This window comes from Camelus bactrianus, chromosome 8, assembly GCF_048773025.1.
Source record: "Camelus bactrianus isolate YW-2024 breed Bactrian camel chromosome 8, ASM4877302v1, whole genome shotgun sequence".
Taxonomy (NCBI): Eukaryota; Metazoa; Chordata; class Mammalia; order Artiodactyla; family Camelidae; genus Camelus; species Camelus bactrianus.
Genome location: NC_133546.1, coordinates 4,426,015 through 4,439,258, shown reverse-complemented (window position 1 = coordinate 4,439,258; position 13,244 = coordinate 4,426,015).

Here is a 13,244-nt window from a genome sequence, read left to right as displayed (position 1 = left end):
AGGCAGTTCAGGAAGTTGAACCCATGGTGATTTTTTTTTTTCTGAATTGACTATTGTAAGTATGACTTAAGAAACTAACTAATAATGCTTAAAGGAGAAAAAACACCATTCTCTGAACCCAATTTAAAGAAAGGAAGCTAGGGCAGTGTTTCAGGAGGACATACTTTAGTTCACAGCATATTCTAAGGCCAAAGTGTTTCAAGGTGCTTTGGCCTCAATATGTCCAAGGATTGTTTGACACCATCTTTGTAAGAACCTCTTGGATATTAAAAAAAAATCCTCAAGCTGCTTTATTCCTACAGAGCACGATTTCACAGTGCTATCAGCTATTTTGGGCTAGACATTTCCTTCTCTTACTTTCCTCTTTGAGAGCAGAAACCAGAACCCCAGGGGCTCAAGCTCTTATGAAAAGCAGAGGGTCCCAGGTGTGATGGCCAAGGTTGAATGGGAACATGGCTTCCTTTATTCCTTTTTCAGCAGGTTTGGACTGGAATGAAGACCAAGGTGTGGCTGAGAATGCAGTTCTGTTTCTCCTCATCTGATTGTCTCACTTTCATGGGAAGATCTTCAGTTTTAGAATCTGGCCCTCTTTGGTAAAGCAGTGAAAGGTGGGTGGAGCACGTGTCTCTCCTCTTGTGAGCAGAGAGCAGGCGGGTACGGGCAGGACCGGGTCTCACAGAATCAGGGGGCCTGGGCGTGGAGGACTGCATGCATTTGGTTGTTCCTGGACCCCGGGAGGAACGGTTTGAACTGTTGGCCACAGAAGATGGTGATTTCTTTAGACTCAGTTCTTGTAGTCATTTATAATGTTGAAAGTCATCTTTGGTTCTGATAGACAAAGTTTTCTTTTTAAAAATCATAGCCAGGTTAGTCCATTTGTGGGGATTTTAAAGTTATTTTAAGCACTTCTAAGTAATGACTGTAAAACACCTAGCTTTAGGAGAAATAATACTCATCTTCCATGATTCTTCGTAAGAGTTATGCTAGCTGGCAGCCCCCAGCCCTGTGACTCTGTGGTCCCAGCCTCCTCCTTCTTTCTACCTGATACCTCATGGGTCTCACTCTGTCGACACCATTAGTTACCATCTGTGCACAGGACTCTTCCTCCTGACTTCTAAGTTCCTCAGCCTCATTCAGTCGAACCCTTGGAGTATTGGATTGCTTAAACTGGATGATCTGCCTCCAGTGCATCATTACTATAGAAAGCCTGCGAGTTCTCACAGATGGTGTTTAAGGCATCATTCAGTTCCAAAAGTTCTAAACTCCACTGTCCCATCTCTGTTTTGTCCCACGAGGGGACTGTAACCCCCTCACCCGCTCTTTGATCCAGACGGCTTCAGGGTTCTCTGACTATTTCCTGGGCTTCTCTGTCTCTCATATGCTGCCAAATGATGCCTGCGTTGTTTTCTATAGCACATCTCCTTGTTTTCTGCCAACGAAGGCTTTATAACGTTTCCAACATGAGTAAGTATCCAGTAGCGGAGCGAGCAGAGCACTTGGCGAGTCCCGATGTGTGAGAGAGTTTGCGAAGCCTGTTCTAAAGCTTCCCTGTTTCTCTTTGCACTGTCCTAGGTAAGCAATTATTTCTGCCATCCTTTCATCATTTGTCTCCTTTCTTGGGCCCCCTGAGACTTGCAGCCAGACATCCCGGGCGGAGACAGTCTCTCTGGATGGTTGTCTGTAGACTGTCAGCGTTTCCCTGGGAAGGGCTGGGGTCCATTTTCAATTCAAACAACCAAACCAGAGTAAAGTTCCTGCAATATTTCTGGCCCATAAACAGCGCGCCTTCCTTGGTTCACTTCCTGACACCTCCCCAGGCTGCTTGGCTTTTTGCAGACATCCTTATTGGCTTCAGGAAGGGTGGGAGGCAATTGTTTAGTTGTTCAAGGAGTTTTGAAGTCTCTCCCATCGGCCAGCAGTTCCTTCAGGAAGTAGGACCAGAACAGGCACAACAGAGGAGGTGAGGCAAAGAGCATGAGGGAGCTGGATGCAAAGATGAAATCTTGCACCCAGGCGCAGAGCTGGGAAGGTCCGGTAAAAGCAACTGCGTTTCATTCCTAACGGGCGTGTTCATGTTGAAAGCCTGGGATCCACTCTGCCGGTCCCTGTTTAGCTCACTGCACCAGCCTGCTGGAGGTGCATCACTTCAGCAGGGAAAGAGCCACGTCTTTATCAAAGGGTGGAGGCAGCCCCTTGGTTTAGACCATTCTGTATGGCTGCATGGTGTGGAGACCTGGGCCGGCAGGAGAGCATGTTGCATCAAGAACAAGAGCAGGTGAACAAACCTGCAGAGAGAGACAGACCCTCTTTTCTTCTTTCCTTTTTCAAAGGAAGAGCAAGGAATGAAAACCAAATGAATTATTGGAGGGAATTCTAATTTGAAAAGATACATGCACCCCAATTTTAATGGCAGCAGTATTTACAATAGCCAAGATATGGAAGCAACCTAAATGTTCACTGACAGATGACTGGATAAAGAAGATGAGGTATATTTATACAATGGAATACTACTCAGCCATAAATAAGAGTGAAATAATGCCATTTTGTTGCAACATGGATGGACCTAGAGATCATCATTCTAAATGAAGTAACCCAGAAAGAAAGAAAAATACCATATGATACCACTCATATGTGGAATCTAAAAAAAAAAGACACAAATGAACTTATTTACAAAACAGAGACAAACTCACAGACATATAGAAGACAAATATATGGTTGGTGGGGAGAAATGGGGTGAGAAGGGATAAATTGAGAGTTGGGGATTTGCAGATACTAACTACTATATATAAACTATGTACTATTTATGTACTTTATGTATAAAATAGATAAATCGTAAGGTCGTACTGTATAGCACAAGCAACTATATTCAGTATCTTGTAGAAGCCTATAAAGAAAAAGACTATGAAAAGGAATATGTATGTCTATGTATGACTGAAACATTTTGCTCTACACCAGAAATTGACACAACACTGTAAACTGACTGTACTTCAATAAAAAAAGAAAAAAAACCTAAATGGATTGTCTTTCTGGTCTTTGTTCCCCTTCTGACAAGAACAGCTGTGACATTATGAATGACAAAGAAGGAACAATTTGCAGGGACACTGGGCCAAATTATCAAAATTCAGTCCCTAATTTATACATGGAATAAATACACATGACTTTGGGGGTCATTCTTGGAATGAATGCAGCTTTGCGCGTGGTAGTCAGATGTATCTGGCAGCACTGCCGTCGTGCCGTGTCTGACTCTGCCGCTGCACAAGGGACCCCACACGGAAGCTCACCGGACACGAGCAGCTGCTAGCCACCCGTGGGTTTCTGCACAGCAGGTGCTTCCATTTTAAGCCTTTCTTTATCAATACTCAGTTTGTAAACCGCAAAGAAGATTATAAACCCATAAATATGTCCTGTTCTATTTTTGTGAATGTTTCAGTATCTTTCGTAGCATGGTTTTAACGTGGCCTTCCCATTGCTGCATATATGGTGACGGTAGCTTAGGAAATAGCTCCGCATGGTTGCACGGTGGCACAAGCGGACTGTGAATGTTCTTCGCCTCTAAGCTCCTCTGCAGTCGGTGTGTTGTTTATCAGCTAAGCTCTGGTCCAGTGGCTCCTGCGGCTCACACTGCACCCTCAGGGAAGTCTTTGTTTTTCTACTGCTTGTATCTAAGGGTGATATTCTTCAAGTGGAAGCTGTCAGGTAACGGGTGTCAGACAATCCTCCCGGGGGCCCAGCAGGCACTGTTCCTAATATGTAAGCCAGATGCCTTTACTAAGACAAAAACAGATTCCCCCAGACTGGGACGCATCTGAAGAGGGAAGCCGAGCAGTAGAGTAACTTATGCTGGATCGTGTTTCAACACGGGTCACTTTGGTCTCCTGCAGTGGGACTAACCAGCAGTTAGGTTTTTAATTTTTAAATGGCCTTATGACGATCTTTGTCTGCTGTTCATGGGCCAAAGTCTACGGCGAAGTTGGCTGAATTTCGGGCATTTGGCATCCCAAGACCCAGATGAGTTCCCTGAGCCTCAGAGTCATTTACAGGTTCCGGACAGTGCCCGGGGAGCCCCCGTGGGCAGTCTGCAGTGCTGGTGCTGGGCAGGGCAACGGGAGAGTGGGGTCTGCGCCCAGCTAAGTTTTATTTCCTCCGAGGGACCTGGAAGGTGCACAGCAGGGCCCTCAGCTTCCTCTAGGATGTGGGATAGCGTAAGAAACAGTGATCACAGAATCAAATAGAATCTCTTGAGTAGATATGTATTTAGGATTTGGGACCCTCCAGTCTTAGACATACTGACTGAAGCCTTCTTGTAGGTGTGTTAGCCATTAGCCTCTCATCCTAATTAGTAATACAGCTTAGGAAATGGAGCTTGAGCACCAAGGATGGTGTCAGAGTCTGCTGATTTCTACATGTTTTAATATTGTACTTTAATAAGCCTCCTGCCCAGCTGCATTGTTTTGTTCTTGGCTACTCTAGTTCTAATAAAAAGCTGTGGTGACATCTACCTGTGATTTTTGTTTTCATTAAGTTTGGTTTGCAATTTTCACTGCTGTGTAGGTAATTATATTTTTCTTCATCAATGTGTTACTTTTTTTTTTGATTGCCACTTTAAAAACTGTTTCCAGGGGACGGGAAGAGAATCTTTCCCATCTAGGTTAATTCAATTAACATTAAAAAATCATTTTAATGACAATGTAGTGGCAGGAACCCAGGAAACAGAATCAGTAATCTTGGCTGCATGTCCCAAGTTTGTCCCTGTGCATGCGACCCTCAGTGAATCATTCGATCTCACCGGCTCTCAGTGTTTTCATCTATAAGCTGAGGATAAAAACAGTGTTTACTCCTTCAGAAAGTTGTGATGATCAGGTGAGATACTGATAGAAAAGCACTTTATAAACCCTAATATCCATAACTATTATTTAATTTCAATAATGTTAGTGTAGATCTTTATTTAAAATATTTTCTAAACTTAAGGATGTTATAAGATTAATGCTTATTTCTAGTCTTCCCTGATGCAGCTACGGATAACTCCATGCTCTTGGTTAGGAAACAGTTCTATCCTGTGGTGTCTTGACAGCTCTGAGAATTTAAAAAAAAAAAAAAAAGAATAGACTGGTGAAGAAAGTCCACTCTGGTTTTTACTACAATAATTTTTTTCCTGTTTATTGTTCCAATTATTTGTATAATTCTATGTAAAGCAAAGTGGGGTAAGCTGAGCTTTTAATATCTTTCCAATAATTTAATTTTCCTCTTCAAAATCTCATTTTGCAGATTGGGTCTTCTGTGTCTGGCAATATCTCAGAATAGATAATTTGGATAAACATTTGATGTAAAAAACCAGATCTTGGATATATGACAATAACCATACCTTCTAATGTATCCCTGAGCTCACCCGAGCCCAACCTTTATTCATATAAATAAGATTAAATAAGATTGAAAAAGCTGAAAGAAAGGGATCTAAGACCATGAGAGAGAGCAGTGAATAATAAACAGACATTTAGAAGATGACCTTGAGATCAAATACTTAGATAAGCACCACTATGCAGAGAAAAAAAATCTCTGTGGACATTAGAGAAATAACCCCCCAAACTCCCACATTAACTGAGTTCTTTTAATAGGGACTAGATTGCCCTCGGAGTAAGTAGTGCCCTTTGGCTCTAGGGAGAAGTCAGCACAGATCTTTAGGTGAGAGCGTTACCAGTTTAGATCCTGGAATCACTACAGATGAAGGTAAATAAAATATAACTTCACAAATAAATGAATCTTATTATCTCAAAGAAAATGTATAAACCACTCTAAAAAATAACCCAAACCACCAAACACCATATATAAAGTCTCCAGTTTTAAAATATTGGCATTAGATACAGAATATAAAATAGCTACAAGTGAAAATGGTTAAAATAAGTTTAAAAATACATGATAAAGATGAGTGTTAAATAAAAGTTACAAAACTGGCCAGTCATATCTGAAAAAACAAAAAGGACCATATGGAACTTTTAGGCATAAAAAATATAAATCTTAGAATTAAAAGCTCAATGAATGAGTTAAAGAGAAATTTAAATATACGTGAAGAAACAATTTATGAACTAGAAGGCAGACCTGAGTAAATTACCTAGGATGTAGCTGATACAATAGAACAGGGAAATTTTGAAAGAGAGATTAAGAAACATGGAGAATAGAATGAAAAGAGATAACTTATGTCTAATTAGTTTGAAGGAGAAATGGAGGCAATTGAGGAAAGACAACATTGAAAAGATAATGACCAAAAATTTCTCAGAACTCATGAAAGGCATAAATCCACAAATACTGAAAGAAAACTGTACACCAAGAGAAGAAAGATTAAAAAAAAAAAAAAAGAAATCTGCACATACATGGTACCACATGATATCAAAGACAAATGGAAAATTTAAAAACCAGTCAAAGAGATTTAAAAATTCAGTTAAAAATAAAGAGAGGAGAGGAAAAATAAGACCAACAGAAAGCCTGCAATTAGGTGGTAAAAACAAGTTGTGATAGAGCAATAATCATAATGCATATAAGTAGATTAGTCTCATGAGCTATATAACAAATTTAATTAAGAAAACAAAAATTTAACTCCTAATATATACGTTATTTACAAAAGATAACTCTAAAATATAAAAACGTGAAGAGTCTCAAAAGTAAAAGATGTGAAAGAGAAACCAGGCAAACGCTGACGGAAGGAAAATTGTTACAGTGATGCTGTAGCATCAGATGTATCATCAAAAGTGAGAATTACCACACAATAATAAAACTTCTCATTTGCCAGGAATATCAAACAATTTTCAACTTGTTTGGCCTTAATAGAATAGACGTGAGACTATATAAAGCAAAGTATGGCAAATCTATAACAAGAAGTTGACACATATACCATTATATGAATATGCAATACACCTCTCTCAATTATCGATGGGTGAAGTAGTGTAAAATGAGTAAAGTTAAAGAAAACTTAGCCAACACAATTAACCTACTTGACCTAATGAACATATGTAGAACCTTGCACCTAAAAATCAGAGAATATACATTTTTAAAGTGTACATGGGATATTTATAAAAATGGATTGCATAATAGGCCAGAAAGAAATTCTCAACATATTTCAATCATTTGTTATCATCTGACCATGTTTGCTTACTACAAAACAATCATGTGGAAGTAAATGACAAAGGATAAAAACGATAGCTCTATTGAAAAGTGCTTACTTACTGATACACGTGCATTAAATAATCTTCATTTTCAGGAACTCAAATCCTTAATGTTTTATAAAAAGTATTTTTATTAAACTTCTTTTAATAATTTTATTATAGACAATCAACTCTGTAAATAAAAATATTTTACATAATTAAGATGCAAAATTAAATTGAGAAAACAACTCCTGGAAATCAAAATAAAATTTAATCTAAATTAGTAGCCAGCTGGTGACATAACCACACAACAGAAACTATTTAAAATGATTTAAAGTATAATAATTCAACCTTACTTCTTCAGTGTACATATATACACAAAAAACAAAAAGAGTTTTTTAAATTATAAACTGTTTTCAATAATCATGCTGCTGGTATTGTGTTTGTATCATAATATAAAGACTGTTCTTTGTGATGTGGATAAAGTAGATAATTATGTGATATTCTATCATTCCTAGTGTCACAGAGAACAAAAAAAAAAGTTTGTAGTGAAAAAAAAAAAGCATGAGATAGAAGGAATGAAGGAAAAAACCTGGGGTCCTGAGTTTGATTTGAAATATCAGTATGGGCTTATGATGGATTTTATATTTAAAAAGAAAACAACCCTATTATCTCTTGACTCTGTTCACTGGAAAGGCTTAGAAACACTATCCAATCTAGTAAAAATGAACACCTCCACAGCCCAGACTGTGGTCTCTAAATACATTTCCCCCTCTAAAAGGAGCCATGGATCTTTGGAGAAAAGGCTGTTCCAGGCCCAGGGCAAAGGAAGGGGAAAATATACAATATCAAAGTCCACCTCATCATGTTGAAAAAACTAAAGAGGTAGCTTGAAGAAGCTCCCACCAACAAAAGATTGCATATTTTGAACATCAATACCAATGACATCTGCAATGGGCTGGTGCACATTAAATGCACTTATATCGATGAGTTTGTAGTGATGCAAAAAACAGAACAAAACAGTTCATTGGTCACCAATGAAAGATGTTAGTAAACCAAACTTAATTTCAAAAATAGTAAATAAATGGAAAGAATCAAGCATTTATTCTGCCTTTCCTATCAAAATTGTGCCCTGGGTACTCAAATTATAGATGAGGAGAGGAATATTTTTACTGAAGTGTTCCAACTGACAAAAACCGTGGGCTGACGGGATTAGGATGGTACGTTTCCAAACCGGGATGAATGGATCTAGGCGTTACTCAATGATGGCTGCTACGTCACATAAAGTAAGGCAACCAGACATGTGCCTCTGATGGAAGAAAATGCCACCAGCTATGAATTAGCCTTGCCCATCACTCCAAAAAAAAAAAAAAAAAATCAAACATGAATCTGATTAGTCCTCTAGATGCAACTCCCATTTACAGGAAATACTTTTCACGTAAGTGACAGTCACCATTAGAGCATGATAAACAAAACCCATTACATGGAAGCTCTCTAGAAGAAAGAAGTTGATTTATTCAATAAATACAGTAAATAAAATATAGAGAAAGTGTGTGCACGTGTGAGGAACTTACGGATTGAAAAACTTAAGGGACAGATATATGGAACAAACAATATGTGGACCACATTAGATTCTGATTCAAATAAACTGTTAAAAAAATTGTGATATGAGACAACTGGAAATTTGAATACTGTGCTCAATAAATAAAGAAAAAAGTATATTTCAATATAATACTAATAAGGGCTTATTATTAAGCATGTAATAATGGTGTTGTGCTCAAATTAGAAAACAAAATGCTCACATTTTTGAGATTTGTGCTTGCCCAGTTATCTGATCAGGATGACCACAGAACATCACTACAGGAAGAGTTCAGCTTGAATTGCTTATATGGGTGTTGGCTGGCTGTCTGCTGATCCAGGATGGCATGGATGGGACATCTAGCCCCACCACATGCCTCTCCTTCAGAAGCCGAGTTCAAAGACCGTTTCATGGTGATGGCAGAGTACCAGGGTGGGAGTGAGTTTACTCGCACAAGCAATTTTCAGGCAAACCTCTACTTGTATCACACTTACTAACATCCCATTGGCCAAGGTGAGTCTCAAGGTGAGCCCAGAGCCTTAGTAAAGGGCAGCAGGAAGCTACACGGAGGGGTGTGGATGCAGGGAAAGACAGAGCATCTTCGTGATGCACCACCATACTAAACTGGGGAGAGTGGGCAGGGATAGAGAGGAAGTAAGATTCTCTGTGCATTGATGGTTGTTAAAGCTGGTCAGTGAGTACGTGAGGGTTCATTATACTGTTCTGCCTCCTTTTGTAGTTGTTTGCAATTTTCCATACTAGGAAGGTAAATAAAGCAAACTCTGTTTCCCCAATTTGGGAAGGCTATTAGTAGGTTTTCTTGAGAACTTTTGATGAAGACACTATTCTCCAGCGTTCTTTCACTTGTTCTCATTAGGCTGAACCAGATCATAATGTCATGATTCTCCTGCATGGGGGCTGGACGGGGGGTGGGGAAGTCATTGCAACAGGGGGCGGGCAGCAGATTCCTGAACATACTGGTATTTATGCTTTCTTTGTAAAGAACGTCACAGTCCTGCTCTCCATGGTCAAGTTTCAATAAAAGAATTCTTTGCACCCACACCTGCCTGTGTTTCCTTAGGAAGCACGTGACAGAAGAAATGTGTCTTTGCTGAGTTGCATACTATGTGGTTTGACACAATAACTGTTAATCGTTGGAACAAATGACAATTTCAACCTGACTAGTTTCTTCCCTTCTTTCTCTCCTTTCTTTTTTGCTTAATTTCCTTTCATGTACATATTTAAAACTATATATTTATTAAACTTCTACTTGGGCCAGTCGCAGTGCCGGGTTCTGGTGATAGAAGAGTGAGCCGTCAAGCAGACCTGCCCTGACTACACATTTGTAATTTCAAGTTCAAATTCATAATGTGTGAAAAACTCTACTGTGGTTTAGGTTTTTTTTTTTTTTCATGATACTTAAATGGTACTTTTCCCCTTTATTAACAATAGAAATTCAGCACAAAATTTTCTAAACCTAAGCAGCCACTTGCTATAAATCCCAACCTTCAATTATCCTGTACTTGTCAATCTTTACATTTCAAGTCACAAATCTAAGATTTTTCAGAAAATAATTTTCGTGGTCAAGTCTCTGCAAATTGCATATTTGGACCACGTTGAGCAACTCACATGGGGTGAGCTGGCTTATCCTTAAAAGCTGAGGGACGGGAGTGAACATGGTGATGCCCGTTTTTCCGAGAGTAAATGGAAGAGTCTAACCCCATTGCTTCCTGAATGCAGCTTCCCCTGAATTGGTTTTACGTCTTCCATGTCTCTTGCCCAGAGAAGTATTTTTTGTGGCGTTTCCTCTTTCGTTTGATGCAGTCACAAGCAGAGCTGTCACATAGGGAAGTGATGGTCCGCGTCAGAAGTGAACACTCTACCTGTATATTCAAGTTCACTCTCTTAATTCACTGCCAAGCTCACTCGTGTCCTTAAAGCCTCATTCTGGGCTTCGGGGAACTTCACAGAACAAGGTCTGATCACTACGCCCGGTGCGGTAGGCCCAGCCAGACGAGAAGAGGTTCACTCCTCTTTGAAATACAGTCAGGCCCCTGCTAGTTCCCAAAGACATCACAGTAGAATCAAAGCCCCCTTACAACCAGCAAAGGTGTGTTTCTGGTTTGCTCCCCAGCCACAATCCATTCATAACCACCAGGAGCTACAAGGAAGAGCAACAGTACCCAGAGTGGTTTCCTCGACTCGGGAAACCCGGCCCACCGTGAATTCCGAGGGATGGAGGGCCTTTTTGCAATTTTCGTTTTAAATTGAATTTTATTTCTGGTGAAGAAGAACTCCGTCTTTGTGATCCCTTAGGAGCAGATTCTGTTTTGTACCAGGGCTATTTCCAAGAAAAGAGACAAGTCAGGCTGAAGCCTGTGAACCCTCCAGCTGGCGTCTTCCACAGTCTCCTCGTGGAGGGAAAAAACCCACACAAAACAAACACAGGGGGTTAGTGAGGGCGACGCGATACATATGCATTAAAAGTGTGAGGGCAGCAGGCCTTCCCAGCTGCTCACTAAATGCTTCCGCTCCGGGCACCACGGGTGAGCTTGTTAACCCTTCACCTCTGCACAAGGGGGTCAGCAAGGGCAAGGCTGCTGGTGTCCTTTTGAATCCACAGCTATTTGTGGTACCAATAAAATGCTCGTGATGGGCCCAGATGGCGATAGGGATTTTAGGCACGAGCATCTTCGAGCAGCATCCACATGGCCACGCTGCAGAGGAAAGGGCGGATGTTTCAGTTTGTCTAGTTAAGAGGATGGGCTTCGGGTGGCCCAGGCCTGGGCGTGAATCTGGGCGTTGCCACACCCTAGGTGCGTGACTGCTGTCAGGGTGCTGACCGCCAGGCAGCTCCCCGGTCTGCAGGGTGAGGAGGGCACCACATGTCCCTGTCTCACACGGGACTTGTGGAGATTAATCAAATGCCACCTGAAAAGTACAGAGCGAAACGTTTGAACAAAGGGTATCTGTTAGAAATCTTGACGACAAGGATGAGGACGAGGATGATGAGGATGAAGGTGAGAAAGAAGATGAGGATAAGGATGAGGATGCAGATGATGAGGAAGATGTCTTTGCAAAGTTGTGTGACAGGGCAAGTGGCCCCAGAGAAGGGAATTCAGTGTCTCCAGGTGTCCAGGTATCTCTTACCTGTTGTCAGCTATTTGGATTTTTGCCTGTTGAGGGCTCGCTTCCACATCTGTGCCTCTTTATAAATTGCCCTTTCATGAGGTTTCCAGTGATTTCCTAATGAACTCTTCTGTAAGCCAAGTTCACCCGGCTGTTGACACAGTGATCTGTGTGGCATTTCTACACCTCAGACCCTGCGCCGAGTCTTTGCTGTCTTTTTGATATTCTTTCCAAATTTAACCTCCAGTAACTTCAACGGGGTCTTATCCTTGAGACTGAGACTCCGTCCGAACACGTGGGTGAGTGTGCTCTCTGTATCTGGGGGACACTGTGCTCAGATGACCGCAGCTCTGCCCAGGCTGTGTTTCCCACTGACTATAACATGGCGTTGGTTTACAGCCGGAGTCTGCAATCTGCAGCCTGCAGGCCAAATCTGACTAGTGCCTGCATCTGTAAGTACTGTTTATCAGGACGAGGCAGGCCCGTTGGTTTACAAACCGTGGACAGTCTCCGTCTATGACAATGGATCCGAGTAGTGGCCACAGAGACCTCATAGCGCACAGAGCCCAGAATGTTTACTCTCCGGGCTTCACAGATAACGTTTCCCGACTTCTGGTTCAGAGCAGAGACGGGTGGATTCCACCCCCCGCCGGAGGGACTTTGCGTTTCTACTGTTCAGCGTGTAAGGTGGGAAAGGTCTGTTTTTCAGAAATAAGTTCTCTTCTCAACTTTCCAAGTTTTCAAGTTGGGCAGTAGAATTATCGCCTATTTTTTCCCATACTCAGAACAGTATTTTATCAGAAGATTCATGTAAATATGTTGTCAGAAGCTTTTGTGACACCCAGTTTGCAAGAAGCTTTGCTAAATCCACTAAGCCATTCGGGTGACTTAATAAAAGTCTCTATGAGAATCACGTCCCTGGCTACCGTGTCCAGCTGTCCCAGGAACCAGATGCTGCAGCTGTGTGCGAGCAACAGCGTGGAAGACGAGCTTGACACGGAGTCAGGGGCGATAATGTGCAGACAGAGGGATTAGCCAGACCACGTGTTGAGGATGTGAGCAAAAAGAAGAGGAAAAAAGGAACAAGTTTTATTAAATGAAGTAAATCAGACAGAGAAAGACAAATATCATATGATATCACTTATATGTGGAATCTGAAAAAAAAATGATACAAATGAACTTATTTACAAACTGGAAATAGATTCATAGACATAGAAAACAAACTATGGTTACCCAAGGGGAAAGGGGTGGTGGGGGAGGGATAAATTAGAAGTTTGGGATTAACATATACACACTACTGTGTATAAAATAGGTAAACAACAAGGTCCTACTGTATAGCACAGGGAGCTAGATTCAGTATCTTGTAATAACCTAGGATCTGAAAAAGAATATATATATATATA